The sequence below is a fragment of the Pagrus pagrus genome (assembly GCF_965226575.1).
Source record: "Pagrus pagrus genome assembly, chromosome: 12".
NCBI classification, from domain to species: Eukaryota; Metazoa; Chordata; class Actinopteri; order Spariformes; family Sparidae; genus Pagrus; species Pagrus pagrus.
In genome coordinates this window covers 10714065-10736171 of record NC_140196.1, presented here as the reverse complement: position 1 = coordinate 10736171, position 22107 = coordinate 10714065, and the positions used below count along the sequence as shown (strand labels likewise).

Genomic DNA, 22107 nt, shown 5'->3' with positions numbered 1-22107 from the left:
CACACACACACACACACACACACACACACACACACACACACACACACACACACACACACACACACACACACACACACACACACACACACACACACAGTGCAGTGACCTCCGGACCATTAGGTTGACCTCTTGAAGCCCTCTCTACAGCTCTCTCCAGCTCTCTTCCCGTAAGTACAGTTTCTGTTTATTTTTAACTCTGGCAGCTGCAGTTTGTCTTTTCTCTCACTCTCGGTTGAAACTCGGACACACTCTATGTCCAGATGGGCTCAGATGGAGGAGGCAAAGATAACATTCCTCACCTTAAGACACTCCTCCCACGAACGAGCAAGCGGCTTTGTGTTTGTATGCAGCGCTGCTGGTAGTTATCGACAACAAAAGATCTTATGCGACTGTGTTTTTTCTCCACACAGCAGGGGCCTGTTTGCTGCTTAACTAGTGAGTCATGAGGCACTGAAGGTGAGCAACATGTGCCTCCTGCGGACCGTAGGTGAGATGGCATGCATGGGGTGGAGTCGGGGTTTGACTTGAGCACAAGGGTCAACGAACATACTGATAATAAGAATAATCCTATAAAACAAAATGGAAAAATTAATAAAAACCTACACTTAATAACAACGTGTGTCAGTTTCGCTCTCCTCAAAATATCCCGTCTTGCGAGGATTATGACTTCAATGTTTTTGTAATTCAGCTGTGGTTTACATGAAGTAATTAAAATAATCAATGCCTCTGAGTCATTTTGTTTTTCTTTCATTGATGCTCGGTGCTAGTACGCAGTCAAAGTTGATAGAAAGTGATTCCTAGATGTTGAACATTTAATATGATACACAACTTAAAAAATGCACTGCATGTTTTTCAATTTATGTATATAAATATCTGTAGCTGTGTTTCGTGTTTGTGTAGCACAAAGGAGTTTGCAAACTTTCACTGTTATGCAGCCCTGTGTTGTAATGACAAATAAATCACCTTGAACCTTGAATCTTGTCACAATGTGTCTACAGCATTGTTATCAGGTTCTACTAGAAACATAAACCCGACTCAAAATGCTTCATGCTAGAATATTCACCCTTCTTAGCAGGTCAGAAAACCCGCCTCTGGCAAAAACTACTTGCCCATCAATTATTATTCTTTGCATGGCAGAAATATCGCCCCATCTTTGTTAAAAGCGGCCAGGTGAACGGGCAGAATCACCCTGGGTGGGGCAGAAATCTTGGCCCGCCCGTGGCAAATCGCCAGGGAGAACAGAGTGAAGATCAGTTGGCTGATGGTTTAGCCAGAGGCAGGGCATTAAGGCTGTGGTTGGCAGGTCATTTCTACAAAAAAGCAGGGCTATACTACCTGGAGCAGGTTAGTCAACTAGGTGCAGGGCCATATCTCTACCATTATTGTCCCTGGTTGGTGAGTTGTTTGTCCAGAGGCAGAGATTATTTCTGCTATGCAAGGCATCTCTGCCTGGTCGGCAGGCTGTTCTTCAAAAGGCAGAGCAACAGGGCATGACGGCTGATTCTTTAACAGTTGTAGCCGAAGTTTCATTTCTACACAGGGTTTGGACACAAAGAGCTGTTCAGCCATCACGGTTACTGTTGGTGTCTTGACATCACATTCCTGCGGCACAAAGAATCTTGCTTAAAATGGCGGTCAGTGGAGTTGATAATGGATACTGCAGGCGACCTGCAGAATGAGAAAGCCACAGGCAATTAGGAGAGGTGCCAAAGAGGGCTTACTGCACTCCATTATGTGCGAGTGTGGTCCAAATTAAAATCTAATTTAAGGTAGCATCAAGATTTAAAAAAAAAAAAAAAAGTGTTTCATTTCTTCAATTTGCACAACTATTCCATTCCATTAGACATGTAATTTCTGCTCATCAGACACTGGGTGAAATTGGTGCCCCTAAGGAGAGCTTTTTTCATTTAAAGTAATTAGTCCTGGAGAACGGGGATGAGCAAGCATGCAAGCATGTGTGCATTTTTGTACATGTGGAGGGAGAGCAAAAGAGACGGAAAGGAGCAGGGGAGATTGCGATAAGGAGACACTAATTATTTTGTGATTTAGTTTTGAGGGATTGATTCCAGTGTATCATCCGCCGAAATATTGGATAAAATCTCTTGATGTTTGATCGTTCCGGTTCGATTAAAAGATCTTTATTTGACTTAATGATGTGAAACCTTTGAATGTTTTCCTCTCTTTTACAGCTTTAGGCTCCACTTGTGTGTGTCTGAAGGTCTCACCTGCTTTTATTGTTCGCCTTTTATAATCTCTCACAGTTGACACTAAAGAGACCTTCACATGACACTGTACTGTCAGTGTCCCCATCACAGATAAAATGTACTGGATTGTAGTGTCAAAGATGTGAGATCCTGCAGAGATGGCCTGACTGCTGCCTACTCACTTACAAAGCTTATTAGACTGACTCACTATGGGGATGACGATACCCATGCCCATTTACCAGCATCCAGAGGCTATCCAGGCAGGGTGACCATGCTGGGTGGGCAGATCTGAGTTTCGCCTTTTGTCCTCAGCCCACCAGCCATGACTCTGCTTGGAATTATTGTGCTCCTCTCTGTATGGGGCTTCACTGATTGGGGCTTGTGACTCACAATAAAAACAGGAAGAAACTAGTTAAAAACTAGCTTAAATCTCATAACTGATCTTGTAGTCTGACCAGCTAAAGCTGTTCATCAGGGACCAGAGAACTGCACAACAGTGATTGCTTAAAATAGAAAGCTCATCTACCAGAGCTCCAGAGCTGACATCAGTGTGATCCCAAAAAGGAGGGCACCTCCGCAGAGCAGCTGAAGTGAGTAGCCACATAAAAATACCCACAAATACCAATTAGGCTGCGGCACAAACAGAAAAATCAAACAGATGAGATGATGTTTTTATTTTCCAAAAAGAAATGAAAAAGAGGTGGTGATAATGTTTCAACCTAGAATCTTTTTTTTTTCTGTCTTTTTTCTCATCACAGTGCAACAACTGAAAGTTCTTGCATCATGATTTCAACACAAACTCCTCTGACCTGCAGGCACAAACAGGCAGGTTAGAAGCGAAAAGCCTGCAAGTTCTGGGCTCTCTCTAAACGTTATTAAAAATCAGAATTACTTTCAATTACAAAGACGGTCTTAATGGTTCAACTAATGCATACAGGGCTGCAAAATGAATCAACTGTAATATGGCTCTGTGCAATATCAAAATTGCAAGAAGCTGCAATTATTTGATAAAGGTTAAATGTGACAAACAACATTATAATGAAGTACTACAGTGCTGCAGAGATGCTCTGCGATACACATCTCGTGTGTTTGTTTGGCAGACCCCAACAAATGTCATATCATCAGGATTTTACTAATTTTTGGGGTAAAAAATTTAAATTGTGATGCAAAAATGATCGTTCCATCTAATCGTGCATCATATTGCAACCGCAATATCTTTAAAAAATAATCGCAATATGATTTTGAGACCATATCGTGCAACCTTAGTGAATGGCATCAGTATTTTCATATTTTATATTATCAAAGTGCCACTTCTGATTTTATTATTTGCAATTGTGGATGTGGAAAACAGACCGACGCACACAACATACATTTCACAGTATTAACTGTGAGGCACAACAGCATCCTTTTTATTGTGTAGAGGGAAGATGATGAACCGTCTGTACAGCCACAAGCACAAACAGACCAGCTCTCAACTAAGAGCATTTTTGGCATACCATAGACAGCAGATTCAAATGTTCAATACATTTCAAGGCTACACAATTTAAAAGAAAAAGTTTCCCACATAGACGTTCCTTCAATCTAAAGACAAAGAGCAGTATTCTTCCACATTCTCAGGTATTTTTTGTGAGGGTGTTCTTTCATGTTCTACAAGATCAAACGCAGAGTGCTGCAATTAGTGAACAAAGCATGAAAGGCTCGAGCATTTACTCAAACCGCAGGTATCGAACGTAGTCGTTTAAAAATTCTTTCTCTTGTTAATCCCAGTTTTCACCCACTGTGTCACCACCAGTCCCCCGTGCGCCGAAGTGGTTGTCACTGCTGTCGGGTCCAAGCTACTGGCAGACACGTGTCACCTCCGTAACGCATGGGTGTTGCCAGCCGTCTCCTTTCACCTGCTGGCGATGAGCTTCACCAGGAGTGCCTAACACATGAGAGGCTCACGCTATCTCCCACGTTTCCACTCTCAACTATGCAGGCGCCCGCACCAAGTACAGCAACGAGGACGCCCAACCGTACACTCCATAAAATGTTTCCGTTGGAACGCGCGAGATGCTGGAGGTTCAATATATACTCAATGATATGCGACTAAATAGTAAAATAATACCTACAACTACATGTCTGATGCCCAGAAGAAGCCACACATATATATACTGTATATTTTTTTACAGATAATTAAAAGATCTTGATAACATGTTTATTTAGACAAATAATTTCATAAAAATAATACATCTACAGAGCTTGTAGGGTGCCAGATAAAACTTTTCCTGGAAAACATCATTATGGATGTGAAATAATAATCTTATGTCCAAAATGATTGTTTTGTTTATCTCTGTGGAAGAATTCTGACAGTTGGTTTCAGACTCTAACAAGTTTTGTGAGCCAAAAGTACGACAACCGCTGGTCAGTGATCAAGAGTCTTGGTAGTTGCCAGTTTGTGAAAACAAACAAAGTGAAAATGGCTGAGCTCTACAGTTTGGAGTTCTCCCTGCTAGCTGGCATTAGCAACATTAATGTTAGCTAGTGTTCGCTTTGTTTACATTAGCTAGCTAGCGTTAGCAATGTCAGCGTTGTTGTGACGTGAATGCAATGGTAGGGGGAGGGCTAAATGTCAATAACACCTTTAATATGTGTAGGTTTTTTAAATGGCAGTAGATGAGTTTGCCTTTCTGTTTTCTCTCATGTTTCACGTTCAATACGCACCAGAAAAACAGGACAGTATGTGTATGAGTTGGGAATGTGACTCAAAATTCAGCAATTTTAGTTCACCAAGCATTATTGCATTGCACCAGAAAAGGGGCTGGAAATTAGCGTGTCCACCTGGGTGTCATGTTTCTATCGCAGCTGACCTGAGCTGGCGTAGATAACTACCCGTGACTGCTGAGGAGTCATCTGACCTTGGAACGAATGCCAACCGTACCCTTTCCCACTGAAAACATAAGCCATATGTCAGTGGGGTTTTTTTTGTCTGGTGTGAAAGTTGTACTTGGAAATGTGAAGAACCAGAATAAATAATCAAGTGATAATTAATTGAAGACCGTCAGAGTCTTACTGGAGTAGTGTTTTAGCTGTGGATTGATGCACCGGAAAACAAGAAACAGTCACTTTCTGTAGCACCGATCACTAACTCCCATGTTAAGGAAAGCGGGGAGTGGGACGGCCGGCCAGAGAGCCATGGCTCAAATAACACACCCTGTCAGCGCAGGCTGCCCTGCCAGTTTGATTAAACTATGTACATCAACAGGCCTGCTCCCCAGAGGCCTGGGATAACAGAAGGGCATGGCTGGATGGAGTGGGTAAAGGGTATACACTGCTGCCTTTTAACATTACTTTCCACTGCAGGTTTGTGTCAGGGTAAAAAAAAAAAAACACACACAGACACAGGCAGGCACAAGTGGTAAGATCTCAAGTGCAATTCCATGGCGTCAGAGCTGTGAGAGTGTACCAGCTGGTCTGTGAATGTTTTAGACCCACTGTGCTGTTGATGAATCTCTGCTCAGCTGTCTTACCAGGGACAGTTTTATCAACCGTGCCACACCTGTGAAACCAGATATTCTCAAAATCCATCTCTTTCTCGCCCATGTTGAAGCTAAAGAGTACTCCCTGTAGAATCCCGCATGATGCCGCCTGAACCAGGCTGGGAGGCCTGACCCAGATATGGCATCCCAGCGTCGCACACACAGCAGCCAGGCAATATCAGTTAAGCTCGACATCTCTCTCACGGTAGCAGACGGCTCTTTCTTTTTTCCCCGTTTCTCCTTCCAACACCCCCACCCCCACCCCTCCTTTCCCTCCTTTAAAAAAAAAAAAGTGTGGAGAGCCACAGAAAAAGCTCTCCGGGGGAATAAGAATGAGAAGTTTGCAGAAAGAGTTAGTGCGTGTGAAGAAAAATGTGCAAGCGTACACTAAACAGTGTGGCAGTGGAGATATTGCTCCTGTTGTTCAGCAAATTTGCTTTTTACAGTATATAATTACGGTAATTATAGCAATGTTCTGGAAAACCATTGGGAGAATAATGGTGTTCATTTACATCAATGGCAATGCTTTAAAGAGTTTGAGTCTCCTAGGTAAAAATTAGCGGCTCTGGTGTTGCTCTAAATGCAATAAACAGCTCCGGTATTTATTCCTTTTAACATTTTAGAGCGTTTTCCTGCAGACAGAACATAAAAATAGAAGATGAAATATGCCTTTTTGGGTGTGAGCAAGTAAAAGGTGCCGCCTTTGTGTCTGCGAGCTTAAATGATCCTGTTTCGCCGAGATGTTCCTGTCAAGTTAGTATCGACAGTGAATGACCTTCGCTAAGACTGCACCACCAGAACCTTTTTTCGTCCTTGACTGACTCCACAATGAAAAGAAGGAGCCAGACACTGTGAAGTATGCAACAGTAAATCCAGCCGGGGCCACTCAGAATGAGAGGCGCGAGGGGTAAGAAGGGGCTAATTTATCAGCATTAAGTCAAATAAGGAAGAGATAGAGAGGAGTGGTGGTATAGCAGAGGGCTGGTGGGGAGATAGTGTGGGTTGAGTACACATCAGTAGGACAGAAGCATTTAAAAGAGACATCAATAGATAATGACTTCATCCCCTTCATCTCCAGTAAGTGTACAGCGGCTCGTGGTACCCCAACAGGCTCTTCAGATTCTTCAAAAAGAAGACAACGGAAAAACTGACTGCACACTAGTACGAGTATGCTTCTTTAAGTTAGTCCTTACTCTTTTAATTTTCACTAAATGGCCTGTATATAGAAAATGAAATTATGTTCAAGCACTCAAAACAGCGAAAAGGATTCATCATGTCAGGCTAACACAGATTTACTGCCTCTTTCTGCCTCTCTTATGCACACGAGATAAATACATACACATGCTCTGTGCCTTTCTCTCTCTCTCGCTAACACAATCACACACACACACGCTTGAAAACGCGCACACTCCTGCTCATCCACCAGAGTAAAGGGACCGCCATTGATAGCGGCCGTGACAGATTCGGCAGTGGGTGGTGGGCGTGGGTGAGCTGATGTAGTGTGCGTGGGTGGACATGATTTAGGAGACACTGAATCTTACCGCAGTGAGACATGATGGCACTGCTGGGGGTATAAAATTGTCTAAGTCTAAGTTAAAGTCAGCGTTAGATTATAGCTCTTCATCCTCAACTAGTCTTTATTCTTGCTTTTGGTATGCTATTTAGTACCTCGCTGCTCCTCGTGAGTTCTTGTCCTCTTTAAGGTTTTTTTTTTATTGCACCATTGTTCTTTCACTTTATAACTCTTGTTCTTGTTAAGATGGTTTTATGGTTGGAGAGAAGAAATAATGAGAAACAAAAAACATTCATTGGAATGTCTGAAATTTGCTGTCACGCAGTTTGGTATTGATGTTCTTCTGTGCTTTGCTATGACGAGGAAAAGAAACGTTTTCCCAGTATCCCTCAGGCCAAATCAGCAACTGTGTACAGAGGACATCCCATAATCTATGAAGGAGGCAACAGTAAAATTATTTTGGATCGAACTGTTTGTCGACAAGATTACACAAAAACTACTCCACGAAACCTGGGTGCATGGCAGCACGGGACTATGGCGCTTTGGTCGCTGCAGCATCCCCTAAAACAAGTCATTATATCAAAGACACACATCACTTAAACAAACGGACGCTAAGAGACTAAAAGATTAAAAAAAAAACATAATGTATGATATATTGAATGCCGATTTAACAAGAAGGCCGAAATACTTAGGACTGCGTCATAGACAACATTTCACAAAGTTTATAAAGTTTCTTCTAAATCAACAACTTGCAAAATTGAGCGATTTTATTATGGAGTCTGGGGAATTTCTCTCATTACTGTAGTGTATTGGTGTTCAAGTTTGCTGTCTGACCCCTGACTTCCTGCATCCCTGCTTGGATGGAGGATGGGTCTCGGCGCAGAATAGACCCTATTTACTTTTGGTGCGGATCTGGATAAAGGAAAAGGACCCGTTTTTATTTATTTTCTACAAGATATGCAGATATACATCAACAAATAACTAAGAAATATTAGGACATATTAAAACAGGTAAATCAAACTACCTTCTCTTAATAAATTCCTAAATTAAAATTTTAATGATATAATTATAAGAAAGAACGGATCTTGATGAAAAAAAAAATCAGGCATATTCAGGTGGCTGTTGTTTTTTTTCCCTTATTTAATGCGCCTCAAATGTTTTTAATCATTTTTACGCCTTGCATAAAGCACTTTAAATTAACCTTGGTTTGAAAGGCGATAAACACATAAACTTGCCTGCCAGGAAATATAATTACTGTAAGACATTCTTACAGAGGTATGCAGGTTTTAAGTGGATTGTTCACCATTCAATATGTCTTATGGATTTAATGGAATGTCCTACTTGCATACTGTCCCATAGAGGAACATATATATTAAAAGTACAATCATAAAATCAAAATCACCAAAATAGGGTGATTTTCATTGGACTGCAGCAGTATGTATAGCTTAGCTTTGATTAAAGGTCAACTCCCTCCTTTGTGTCTGTGATAGAGTTTGCTCCTGGCTCCAGCTGGGGTTCCTGACACCATCATACCACGGTTTATTCCCCTGTTCAGGAGGACAATCATCTTTCAACCCTGCGGTGCTCCTTGTTGTGAGGGCACAGAGAATAAATCACCGCTGCCCGGCCCAGAGACATGGGAAGGCTGTTAACAAGTTCAAGAGGGGCCCGAGGTGCTGTCCAGAGAGGGAGTCCAGGGTCAGAGCTTCACTGCTGGGTTAGTAGGTCAACTCCTGACCACCTAGACTGGTATTTGCTCGCGCACTCGCCAGCTCGCTGGAACACACATCAAAGTACTGTGTGAAAGTACTGTGCTACTTCAACAGCAGTGTTGGATTAGTAGGGCAAATAATTATGTGACCACATTGCCACATTAGAACCAATAAAGGGATTAAACAGGGATGTCAATCACATCGGCATTTAAGAGAGGTTAAGTTAATTCTTTTTAAATTGAATCTCTGTGATCAGTGCATTCTTTGGCCATAGAAAAAATAGAGGAAACTAGCATTATTAGCTGTGCTGCACCGTCCATTTTTATTTAACCCTCCACTGTCAGAAAATAAACTATTATGTTTGAAAAAAAAAACGTTGATGTATGTAACATATGTACTTTGTGTGTTTTGGATCAACTGAAGTTATTTCCTGTTCGCAACCAAGCTAATTAGCTTGCTAACTAGCTTGGAAAGCTTTTTGCCTTCCTGGATTGAATGACGTACAATCCTGGGAAAAAAATGCAAGGCGGAGTAAACACATCAGTACAGATAAAACTGAAAGAAGCTCTGTAACTGCCTAGTGTTACCATATTTCCTACTAGCTAGTGTGTTAGCGGTTAGCTTGAGAGTTACAGTGATTACTATCTAGCCCTGTGAGAAGTCCCTACATCACCAAGCTATCAGAGCCAAATATTTAGTGATTTTGCTGTGTCACTGCATGATTGGACTTTAAAAAAGACATCTTGGTTTTAGCTTGGACATCATAGCTCTAGCTTGACTAATGTTTAACATGGGAGTCAGCAAAAATCCCACGAAGGAGGGGATGTTGTGGGGACCTGTTCCTTAAAAGTTCTCCAAGAGTGTCTCGAACCTTTACAGTGGGGACGATCATAAAATGTTCTCCTTTGGTTATGAAAGTGCTGCAGTTCAAAGTTCCCTATATTACCTCAGGATGACATTCCCACCCAGGTCTACGTTGGTCATATAATAATCTTTATATGACTTTAGGGGGGCATTACATAATTCTACCCAGTGATGAATAGGATTAAGTCTCAGCATTGTGAGCGCTTGCTTTAGGTTAGTCAGTGTTTTATTTCTTTGTTAGGAGAAGCACTTTGTGCTGCCTCATTCAGATTCTTCAAATTACTGTAAAACGATGGGAAGTGATAATGCAGCACAAAAGCGATATAATGGCTTTATTTTGAAAAATTACAAGCTGTGGATTAGTGCTTCCAGTTCCATTTGACCATTAAATTCTGCCTTTAGACAGTGGTTTAAAAGCTTTCACAGATAACAGCGCATTTTCTCAGATATTCCAAAGTTAGCAATTACCAAGCAAGGCCCGTTTATATATATATAAAAAAAAGCCACACTCTCCATTTGCAGTCAGAACAATTTACAGCCAGTAGGCAGTTACAGTACAAACACTGCCCGGTCATTTGTTATTAAAGCAAAGAGAAAGCCTTGCAAAACTTTCTCAGCCAAAGAAGTTATTTCAATCACAGGGCTCTAATGAAAGCGTTTGAAAACTAATTCCCAGCCTGCACTGAGACATGCATCTTCCCACTTGTCTAATACCCGGATTAACATTTTTTAGGCACGGCAGTTTTTTTTTCTTATCAGCAGAAGACAGTGGGAGATAATTACATGCCATGGCACTCCATTGCCTGTACAAAACACTTTTTCAGCTACTTCAATCAATATCTGTCATATTGAGATGGATAAACAATTCGCCTGTTTAGAAAATAGGAAGAGCTTCTTGGATGTCACTGCAGGTGGAAACTTAATTCATTTCAAACTTTAATGAAAACACAGTGGTATGTCTTAACATCAATTGCAATTCAGACTGTAAGGGTTTTAAAGGCTCCCAGACAGACTATTACTGCTCTCTCTATAAATAAATCTATGAATATCTACCTGGACTGGTATAGATAAGTATGTGTGCTTTAAGAACCCAACAGATTGATTTATTTGAGTAAACACTCAGAGAGGAATGTATTGAATTGCAAACCAGCATATCTGGTCTTTCTCCGCCTTAAACTTTGACCTCCTGACCTGCTGTCTCTCTGGTATTCATTCCTCTGCTTCGCTAACCCCTTTCATTCTGAACTCATGTTGTCTTGATCCCGCTAATACATTCAGACTTAGGCATTGGACTGTTTGATTAGAAGTGACCTTATTAATTCATGATCAATTTGTTATCTTGCCACGTGCCTGAACCTGCCAGGGCAACTCAATATCGCGTATACTGAAAAAAATAATAAAAAGGATGTCAATCGGGTAAAAAGTGTTCGCTGAAACCTGGTCGAAAACACATTCTTATCCCCTGAACCCGAGCACGTCGATGATGTGCTGCACACTAATGAATAGTGACACGAGCACGATGTCTTTTCATAGATCTTTCTCATGTTTTGTCACTTGTGACACTGATGTGCAACTGAATTACTTTTGAGTCGTTTCCTTTGAAAACATGCTAGCTGTTGGAAACTCGAGTGTATTGAGGTTATTTCTTTGCATGGCCTTTGCATTATTTTCTCATGAATCTATGAATTTGCCACCATACATTTCCAAGCGTGCTTCCGGTTGTGTTTAAAGGCTTGCCTCTTTTAACACTGCACCATATTAAATCAATCATATGGCTAGAGCCGAGAGTATTATTCGCACTCATGTATACTGGCTGTGATGAAGCTCCTCTTTTAAAAGGTCGAGAACTCTTGCTCTCAATTCTGTTTGACCGGCCAGTTGCTTTGGTGGGCAGCACGAATTGAAATATGTGTACAAAACAGTCAGATATTTTTCAGGCATTGATTTTGCAAGGTGCTGCAAACATCCAAAGGTTCTCTATTGGCTTGAGATCGAGGGCTGTGCAGACCATGTGAGTAAATCAAAGTCACTGTCAAGGTTTTGGACCCATGTTTAAATTATGCCATTTGCATGACAGTGCATATTATCCATGGAAAGATCCACTTCGTCAAATGATGCTGAATAGACACAGCTGGGATCAACATTGCTGAATCATCTCCTACGCCTCCGGTTTGGACAGCAGGTACGGTGTTGTGTAACCTGATAATCCAAATGGTTTGTTACACAGAACTATCTGGGAAGTCGCCCTTAGACACTGTTTGCAAAACGGCAGGCAACATCAAAAAATACTTCATAGATCACCCTTTATCACGTGCTAACTTCAACCGATCAGCTCAATGAACCATATGATGTAGCAGGAGAGCGCAACCAGTGGAGACACATTGATAAATCAAACTCTTTGCTGAAGCCAGAGAAGAGAGAGGAGCAAAAACACATTTTCCATTGAGAAAAGCCTTCAGTGCCATTCTTTGCTCTTCTGTCAATGAAAAAAATCCGCATATAACTGATGCTATGGCAACATCTTCACTTAGCTCTTCAGGAGCCGCCATTGTTGTTTTCAAACAGCTGCCAGTAGTTCCTCATAGTACACAGATTGATCCAAACCATTGTGGGTCAGCTACAAGCACATAGCTTGAAGCTATGCAATATGGATCTGCGAGATGAGACGATCATGCCATTTCTCAAATCCAGCTGCCTCACAAGGTAAGATCTTGTGGGCATTGATAACTGCTTTGTCTGTTTGGAGAAACAGTTGACCAATAAGAGCGGATACTAGCCAGTGAGCTACATTCAGAATTCTACATTGTAGAATAGTGACAGAAAAATGACCACAAAAACAGCCACAAACACGTGGACGAGGTTACAGGTTGTTGTACACTGATTTTAAGAAATATCCCATCTTAAATTGGCATTTTTGTTTGTATTCCATGTGAAAAACATTAGGTTTGTAAATATTTTTGTTCAAAACATTCAAAGATTTACCAAAAATATCAACAGACTGTGACAAAATTACAATTTTGATAACATCTGTGTTTTGTGTTGAAGTTGACTAATTCTTATGCACCTTTAATTGCTAAAGCTACGGCATTTCCCTTTCCTTATAAGAAATCATGCACACAACGTCAGGCTGACTGAAAGAAGTGGCACAAAGGCTTCAATACTGTTGTGAGCATGTAGCAGGATAACAATCTTGTCTTTCCCTATTCTAGTTTATGTTCTACAAAGCTCCTCTGAACATCACTCTCGTATTAAGCTGCTGTCTGCTATTTACTTGCGGCCTGCATTTAGCTTGAACGGCTCTCTCCGCTCTCCTCTGACTTCTCTTCTCCACAACAAAGCAGAGCTGCTACCGACTGGATGTTTTTTAATATCTCTTTCTCTGTAAATGCTAGAAGCATAATGCATGAAGCTCCCAAGGGCTGCTTGTGGTCACAGGGTTGCTGAGATGCTGGAGGCATATCAGGCACCTGTCAACATACCAAGTTCAAATCACTTACAGTCGATCACATCTTGAACATTTTAGTCAAGTAGTAAATGAACCGGCCAAACCTGTCTGCATGCTTCGTACTTGCAATTTATTTATGAGAAGCTGGCTGGAGGAGTGAGCTGTGTGTGCAGAGGAGGACGCTACAAACAAATGGCGGCCTATTGCATCCTTCCTCACTTCAAAATCGTTTTCATTGCTTGAGACGTTAAATAACCTTCTTTCAGAGCTCAGAAAACACAAACATTTTCAATTGCCCATCATGATGCATTAACCATCCAATGTCTTGTCCTTGGATATGCTCATTTTCTGAAATGTATAAATGATGTATTGAATTTGCCTTGAGACCGAGTGTGAATATCAGATGTGATCAAATTGCAAGCGAGCACGGACCCGGCCAGGGACACACACACATCGACACAAAGAGACCATCTTCATTCAGAGTAGGTTTCAAATTATTCAACAGTTGTCAGAGAATACTAAATAGAAGCAGGGCATCTGTGGGCATCCAACATGAAATGAACACCACATCCGACCAAATCATCCATGTTTAATGTAGCAGAAGAAACCTTCAAATCCAAACGCTTCATGAAATTCTTATTATATTGTTAGATTATGATTTTCTAAAATACGTTTTGTACGTAAAAGCACAAACATCTGCACCAAAATGATGTTGTTTATTTCCTAAGATGGCACAGGTTTATTTGTAAGATCTGAAAATGAGTTTCTTTCACACTGGCAGGCGACCAGCAAGATTAATGCGAAGTTAACCGACAGGTCGCGAGTGCCAAATCAACAAGTGATGGAGTCTTGGTCTCTGTAGACTGCAGCGCTAAGTTTAGAAATTCACAACAGATTGTTCAGATATTCACGGCTTGAAAATCTGAGTAGCAATGCTGCCATGACCAAGAAGTGGAAAGCACAAGCAGCCAGCCAAAACTCCCTTCAGTCCAAGAACACATGCAACCCCGGTAAGGCAAAGCTATTAACATAAACACTGATAATGACTTCTCACTGAGAAACAGGGGCCCACAACGTGTTTTCCACAATAGCTACACCATCCAATTATCCACAGATGTTAACTTCACAGAATGCTGGTTCGCCACATCTGTTTGTTGGTGGGAGATCTCATTATAACAAGCCTGTTTTAAACCCCAGCATCAAGCACTGCTTGGCACATTTTATTGCACTGTGTTGAGCATTTACAACAAGCATTCCTGACTGCTGTAAAAGTTTGCATGTTAGACTTGATGACTTCCAACAGCCGATAAAATTCCCCTCATCGCTGACGATCAGAGTTTCCATGTCGACCTTTCCTCCATGTTGTATCACTTAGTAAGATTTGCTTTTATCCAAACATTGTACTCCGATTTATAAAATAGAAGATATTCGGGGAAAGATATGAGGCTGTGTCTGTAAATAAACTAGGGCTTAAACTAATGATTCTGTTCATTATTTTTTCAATTACGCAATGTATTCACTACTTGCTGTACCCCAAGGTCAAGTCTCCAAATTGCTTGCTTTCTCCAAGATACAGTTTACAAGGATATACCGCGGTGAAGACGAGCAGCAAATCCTCACATTGGACAGGCTGGAAGCACAGAGAGCGATAGGCAGTTTCGCTAGATAAATTCCTTAATCAATTATCAGAATTGCTGCAAATTAATTTTCTGCAGATCCCAACCAATCCATTAAGCTCCAAATTAAACTGATTTTTATTAAACATGTAAGTCGGTTACATGTACGGTCATGTGGAACACTGAGCCAGAACAATGTGTTACCTGCTGACAAGAGCTGCAGGTAGTTGCCGAAGAAGAATTCTGGTTTATTACAATTTGTCCTCTGACCATCATTTCCATCATTGAAAATGTTGTTTCAGTCGGTTTTCAGCATAACAAGCCAGTCCGAACTGAGGAAAGTAAAACATGGTAGCCGAGGATTATGAATTGCTCATTTTACTTTGAGGGTAAGGATGCGTTGTCTGAACCAGATCAACTAGTTGTTTATTCCACTCACGTGTAATTTGCATCCCATTAAAGGCAGACTCCTTCCATTTTTACCTTTCTCAATAAGAATCCCGGACATGCTAGTGTACAAACCACATATCTGGAGGTAGAACAGAAAGAGAGAAACATCTGTGTGCACGTACATTGATAGGTAAACAGTGATGAATGTTTAAAATGGCCAGTTTGTGGAAAGATTTTGATGTCCACCTTCGATCTCTACTCCTGTTTTCCTATCTTCGTCTGCACTGACGCAAACTTTCACTACATTTTTATTATTACCAATAGGATTTATGACCAAAACCCTGAGTTTGCACAGCAATTATCCTTCTTCTGTGGGCTCACCAGTTCTAGTATTCCTCTCACATTACAGCGATTCTTCTGATTCAATGTTAATACAAAAAAATATCTCCTAATGGAGCTTTAACTAGTATTCAGGAAAACCCAAAGGCGACTCTCACAATGTGAAATACCCCATTGGAAGATTCTCTCCTTCTCTTCACAGAGACACCCGTTGAAATGGAGGACGGGGTTGCCTATCCCCCACAGAGAACATTCAACACCATGGTATGTTTGAAAATATACCTCTCATCCAAATTACAGAAATTGCAAAGTAGACATTTCCACACGTCAAGGACACAGTGGGGGAATGTGTGTGAAACCTCTTTTATTTCATTATATCATCAGGACATGCGATGTCAAGCGGAGATCCCACGCTGATAGCATAATTGTCTCCTTGTATGGCAGATGCAAAAGCATGACACTGTGCTCCCCGTGAGGAAGATGGGGAAATTCAAAAGGAGTAGAAAAAAAACGTGTTGACGTGCACATGCGCATACATTTGTGAAAATTTACAGCGTAAGCGAGTAATTACTGTGTGTCTGCTAACCGGAGGAAAAACGAGTGAACGGTGAAACGAGAGTTTGCAGGTCAGATGGTGTAACTTTAACAGACGTTTCAACTTCTTTGAGCGCAGATTTCACAAACAGGACCTTAGAGACGCCGCGATGCATTTTACACTCCCATTCTGTGTCAAAAGCGAGGTCCCTCAGGTTCACAGCATAAATCACTGTTGAGTTGGAGGTTTGTGATGAATTTACATACACTGCTCGCAAAGGGTGCCCTCTATAAGAATCTGGTGGGCACGGAGGCAGCAAAAACATGACCTTTAAAAGCTGCTTTGTTGAGCAATCCCTTCTTGCACACACTGCAGTACCCAGCCTCTGTGTCCCCTGTAGAATTAGGTTGATTGAGCATGGCCTAAATTGGATCAACCATATCTTGCATGCTGGAGCTCAGGGTCCGTTAAATCGCCTGGAATATGAGGTGGCCAAATGCTTGGCTATTTCGTAGGTGGGACCGTTTCCAATCCAAAGACTGGGTGAGTTATAAACCCATGGGCCTCTGTGACTGACTGCTGTTATAGTGCATTGCTCATTTTAGGAGGGTTGTCTGGTTGCAGATCACACATGAGAACTTAGTAGGGATGCCAATCTGTAGTAATTACTTGAATCAATAGTCGGATGCTTTAACAATTGATTATTGATAATCATTAATAATACATGAAATATGTTGGACGTTTGTACCAGTAGAACATTGTTTTAACCCTGACGTGATCTATGTTTGATGTTAAATCAGAGCAGTTTACATTAAGAGTAAGAGGAACAGATAAAGTAAACAAGTTACTTGATTGATAAACTTAATAACACTGGCTCAATAAAAATCCAACCTACATTGACATTGATTATGATGTATTTGTGCCCAACTATGACTGTTGATTAATATATTTAAATCGGTTAAATTCTTAACGGTGTTTAATTGATTAATCATTAACATCCCTAGCACTTAGTCCAGACTAAGACATTAGTAGTTGCTTCAAGCTACCTACAAATAATACGGCTATTAAGTGCAGTCCAATTTTACATGCAGTTGATATGACAATCCTCCAAGTTCAGTGTGAAGGAGGAGCATCCAAATAACAAGCATAAAGTATAAAGAGCGAGAAAGAATGGCGGAGGTTAGGACGCCCATAACTTAACAAACATATTATATTTAACTTGCGTCGCAGACAGAACCTTATCTCTTCCTAAACCTAAGCAAATATTTCTGTTCCTTAAACCTAACCAAACTGCAGGCATAACATGTTCATGTTTGAGAAAGTCTCATGACTATGACAACAAAGGCTCCAGACTAACTTTTTTCCCCACCGTCATGGACCCATCTCGAAAAACAATTCTCACCATCTTGAAGTGAATATAAACTGTCCCAAAAACGAAAAAAATGGGTCACCAAACACTGCCGTTAATATACCTGATAAGTCAAATATATGTGTGGGAAACACAGAGAAAGAGACTGGAGAAAGCTTTCCGTTCATCCCAAACATATTTTCTATTGTTAGCCGTTAGTCTCAAGCCCTTCACCTGACTGTGGATCTGCTCTCCACAGATGTTAATGGGAAGGACTGGGGTAACATCTGCACGCAAATTAGGTCTTTGGCGTATACAGTACACTGCACGCAATTTCAAAGTGTTCAGTCTAAAATTGGTATGCAGATTGATGAGACCAGGTATATACAGCCTACACCTACACTCAGCCATCTGTTATTGTCTCACATTATTGTGCCATTAAACCTCCTGCAGACTGAAAAAAGTACTACTTTTTCATGCATTTGAAACATTAAAGTCATTTCTGTCAAATATAAAGCATCAAAAACAAGGTTTTGCCGTCCCCACAAAAGTGACAAAATTTTGCGTCTGTTTACGAGATTTAAGAATTTACTCATCTCATTAGTATTGAACATCCACGGGGCAAGTGTAGATGGATGACGGTAGTGTTTCACAAGCTATCAACCTAACCGCCCTCAAGAGTCACATTATGTGAAAGAGAGCCAAATTTACAATCTTCCTTGGTGCTGCACTTACAACTGTCTGCACCAATAAAGAAAGACTCCGACCCTCCCTAAATGTAACCGCTGTGGAAGCTATTAGTATCAATCAGATCTCAGTGGAGAAGGCCATTTGAGCGAAAATGAGGCTCAAATCAGCTCTGCAAAATAAAATTGATGTGAAATATTAAGATTTATCGCTGCTATTCAACCCCCCCTCTCCTCTCTTTCTCTCTCTTTTCTCCCACTTCCTTCCCAAGTGTCCCCCCTATACGGCGTGCAAGGCCTGGGCTGGGCAGACACATGCACAGCTGGGGGCTAATGCAGAGAGGGATGGCTGATGATCCAGGCTGCAGATGGAGATGTGCCATGGGAGATTAATCCCCAGCACAGTCAGGGAGCTCCTGAGATTTTAATTATGCCCCCCACAAAAACGAGAGAGAAACAAGAAGAAAAAAAAGGTGAGAAATTCTGTCACGTTAATTATTTATAAGCAACAACAGAGAAATGTTTTTTATTTCAGCCGAGGGACCGTCATTTTCCCAGCTGCACGGCACTTCTGTCAGAACTGTCCTCGATGTGAGGGATGACTGGTTGAGGGTTATGGTGTGATGGTGGCATGCAGTGTATTAGTCGGGGGGGAGAGGGACGTGAGAACAGGAGGGAGCGATTGGCGGTGCTGTATTAGGTGTTAATGGCTGCACATTGCCATCTTTTTTTTTCTTCTTTTTCCTAAGTTAACAGAATAGTACTGCTGTCTCCATTAATATGTTTTGTAACCTGTTGGCAGTCGAGACAAATGATTACATGACATTATATACTGACTACAAGCCATTCTGAAAGAGATTAATGTTGACCATTGATCCCACTTTGTTGAGTTTTGGATCAGTATGGAAATATGGCTGCCCGAGGCACGTGCGCAGGCCACTTGTTTAATTCACTTGGTCGACAAAAAACTCTCCAGAAAACTATAAAAACATTTTGCCTGAAGCGGACATCGATCAGTATTCAAATTGTCGCTTAGATATAAAACTTCTGCTCTGACAAACTGACAAATCTGCTGTTAAGATGTTAAGCAAATAGCAAACATATGTATGTAATGGTGCATGATATGATTTGCAATGCAAAAATTTCACATTAAGACTGCGTGCGAGTGGCTAATGACATTCTTACTAATTGTTTCCACTATATGGTGTCTGATTGCATGTTATTAATATTAGATGCAAAGTCATTTAAAATGGAAAACAGTATGTGCAGCACATCTCATCCACTTGCGCGTCGCTTAGGAAAGGTTTCTGAAAGTATATTGCATCTCTGTGAGGGATAAACGCATGAATAAGTGCTATTTTTACTCCAGTAATTTGTAATATTGGAAACAGGCTTTCAAGTACAAATGAGCTCATTTGTTTCCCCATTGAAAGTCACACAAACTGCTGCTCGCAGAAATAATCTAACCATGCCTCTGGTCTGTGCGAAGCTATCTGAACCTATTGAGCTGTATTTATTTGGTCAATTACCGATAACAATTATCTTCATCGTGTTATTAAACCATCATAATGTAGTCAATATGTATCGGAGATATTCCTCATTGTACAGTATGTGGGTTGCCTGCTGAACAGCCTTCTGCTTGATTTATTCCAAAGGGCAATTGTGGCAATAATGGTGTAATGGACTGAAGATAAATAGACAAATAATGAGACAAAGAAATCAATAAAATAGAAATGGCCATGAAATGAGCACATACACACATAATTACTGAGACACACACACACACACACACACACACACACACACACACACACACACACACACATTCACAGGGTAAAAAAAAAAACAACAGGATTTTGGAGTTGAAGCTGGCAGACCGCCCTGTCCTGTATTCAGCAGTGTGACGTGCAGACTGACAAAGGCAGACAAAAAGAGGTTGTTTTAGAGCGCCTGACTCATGCAATTACACGTATCTGCCTGCTGGGGGCCCCCATTATTCCACATGAATAGGAGGGTGAGACATAAGGAGCAGTGTTAGCTTTTGAGATGCCAAGTGAACAAGTCATCCCTGCCATCATCCTCTCAACAAAGGAGATGTTTGGTCGTGTTTAGTCACGGTTTAATCAGAAAAACGTGAACAACACCTCCTTACTTTCAGTCGTGGGAAAAAAAGAGTTTAACACCGATCAAAATGTGCACAGGGCAGGCATATAATCACACCACTGCAAGGAGAATAAAACATCTAGCTTTTTATAATTCTCAAACAGCTGCTTATCAATTCTAATTTATTTTTCAGCAAGTGAGCAGCACCAGGCATTGTGAAACCGCCTGCATGTGTGAAAGAGGGTTGTGAAGTTTTAATGAACACAACGTGGAGCTTTGTCTACCGAAAAAAAAATACATTTTATACACACATTTTTGACACTGAAACTGACACAAAGTCAAGCAGTCTAAGCTAGTTTGCATAAGGGTATCAAAGCAAAGCACCAGGAGGCACGTCTTTGTCCCTCCTGCCTTGCCGATCCCTCTGATGTTACATGTAAAGGTAGTGGCTATTAATTTGACCGGTAGGGATGATAAAAAGGGCAGAGGACTCTGTCTGGTTAAAGTGAGACTCCAGAATTTAAATTGGTTGAGGGGATAGGATCAGGGGCAAACCGATTGGTTGTGGAGATAAGGTAAAGGAGCACTAGATTGGATGGAATAAGGAGTCCACAGTTCAGGCTGACAGAGGTGATGGAGTGCTGTGCTGTGTATGATGGGGGTGGATATGTCACCTGCCCTGGCTTCACTCTCCACAGGGGAAAAACATTACTGTGGTCGATTCCTCCTCAGTGGTGGTTCTCTAATTTTCCTGCCCAAGACAGAAGGGTGCTGATAGGCTTGGAGGTAGATGTGTGCACCCTGTTGCTACTACAATTTCAAGTCTCAGCCCAGGCACCAGGATATTATATCAGCAGTTAACGTTTCAGATACGTCCAAGGTTGACATTTGTACCATACATGACATATCACAATAATTTTATATGCATATTAGCTGACTTTGACATTAGGAGGTGGCGTTATTACAAGATACAAAGCTGCCAAAAGGGCGACCGCTGTGCGAGTCTGTGGACACATTTTCAGGCCATCTCCAGGCGTTTTTTGTGACAACCAAAGACTTGTGTTTTTTTACAGAAAGGCATGTCCAGCCGTGTTACTGGCAGCCAAAATCGGCTATGTTTCACGGGAAGTGAGACCAATTCCAGGTATTTCTTGTGGCAACAAACTGGGTGTTTTTCACAGGAAGGCAGATTATCGACAGCGATGTTACTGGCGACCAAAACTGGGTGTTTTCACAGGGAGTCTGACCATCTGCAGCCATTTTACAGGCGTCCTCAACCAGCTATTTTTTTCCAGGAAGTCGGACCTTCTCCAGGCGTTTTTGTGGCGAAAAAAACGACAATTTTTTCCCAGGAAGTTGTATCAATTTATCCGTCATTTTTTTCCTTGCTTAAGAGATTAGCTGTTTGGTCTATAAAATGTTAACAATATAATATAATATTGTTTCCCAAAGCCCAAGGTGATGCCCTTAAATGTCTACTGGAATCAGCCTTCTTATAAATGTACTCAAATCAATTAATCAAATATCCAAACTGTTGGTGATTCATTTGATAGCTGACAACTAATCGATTTATTGTAGCAGCTCTACTGTCAAGTCAGGACTGCTGCTAAAAGATATAAGGACGGCAGTGGAACAATTATGGTGTCTCCATTTAATCTTCATCGACATCAGTGCTGTCACTGCGATCATTATTGCCCTCTTCATCGTCACCATCATAGTCAGCTCAGTTTGAAATATCACCAGTGATATAACATTGGTATTTGTAATGGTATATATTATAAACACTATATATTATATATGGTATATTTACATGCTTGTCACTCCATATTTTGCT

General features: G+C 41.2%; 1 long non-coding RNA gene across 2 annotated transcripts in view; it reads right to left on the bottom strand.

Moving 5' to 3' along the window:
* Window positions 1-881: 881 nt before the first annotated feature.
* LOC311266921 overlaps window positions 882-22107 on the bottom strand; it is a 64346-nt gene continuing 43120 nt past the window's right edge. Inside the window, exon 3 of one of the 2 annotated variants that reach the window (XR_014623777.1) lies at window positions 882-1668. This is a non-coding gene — a long non-coding RNA (uncharacterized lncRNA). Of the gene's footprint in view, window positions 1669-15087; window positions 15205-22107 lie in introns of those variants that run through there. The other variant, XR_014623778.1, reaches the window with a different exon arrangement.